The following is an 883-nucleotide window of genomic DNA, read 5'->3' on the forward strand; positions in this document are numbered from 1 at the left end:
ACAGTTTCCGCCCTTCTGGGCGCCGCTGGTCCGGTCCATAGTCTGGTCCACGGTGGTTCTCCAAGTAATTAAGAGTTTTCAAATGAATATAGGCTTTTATCTAACCTTTTATCTAAATCAATGTAATAATAATGTTTAGCGCTTCCCAACTGGTGCGTACGTCGCAACGGGGATCCTGCTGTGCTAGCGCCCTTCCCTACTGAACCTTCCCTACTGAACCACATGTGAGCCGAATCGCATGTTGGCGTGATCAATCGAGTGCCTCTTACATATTTACATAAATTAATCACATATTACGGCATATACGTGTGTGTTAATATCTTTTTCTGGACTGCACGTTGCCTCGGTGGGAGACCTCAGGGCGGGATTGGGGTTTGCCCCGCATCCGTTGAGTTTATCTTCACCTCAGGCGTTGCAGTCGCGATCATCAGATATTTGCCCCCACTCCTTCTGTGTGACAAATAGTTAATCCACTTGAAGGTGTACGGCTGTTTCCCCCAGACCGCGGTTCTACACACGGCTTCTCCTATCCCGTCGACCCCGTACATCTCAAAGCTCGAGCCGAGCATTGGGACCTCCATTGCAAAGCATTTAGCGCATGGTGTATTCCTATCAGAAGCATCCATAGCACACTGGCCTTTATAGGTAATGTCTGTCTCTGAGTCCAGTGGCGTTCAATGCAGTGGCATCGAAACCTCGACTGCCGTGGTCCACCATCGGGCACATCTTCCTCGAGTAGTTGTTGACTAACCATCTGGCAATAGTAGTAGGTATCTTCCAACACTTGCAGTAGGAGCTTGCTCTGGGACCAAGCTCCTTGCGGGAGTTCATCATGACAAGTACAAATGCCCAGTTGTGTCGCCCCCGGCGCTTGATGTATTCG

This window comes from Eimeria mitis, genomic scaffold (genome assembly GCF_000499745.2).
Source record: "Eimeria mitis Houghton genomic scaffold, Emh_scaff1691, whole genome shotgun sequence".
Classification (NCBI taxonomy): Eukaryota; Apicomplexa; class Conoidasida; order Eucoccidiorida; family Eimeriidae; genus Eimeria; species Eimeria mitis.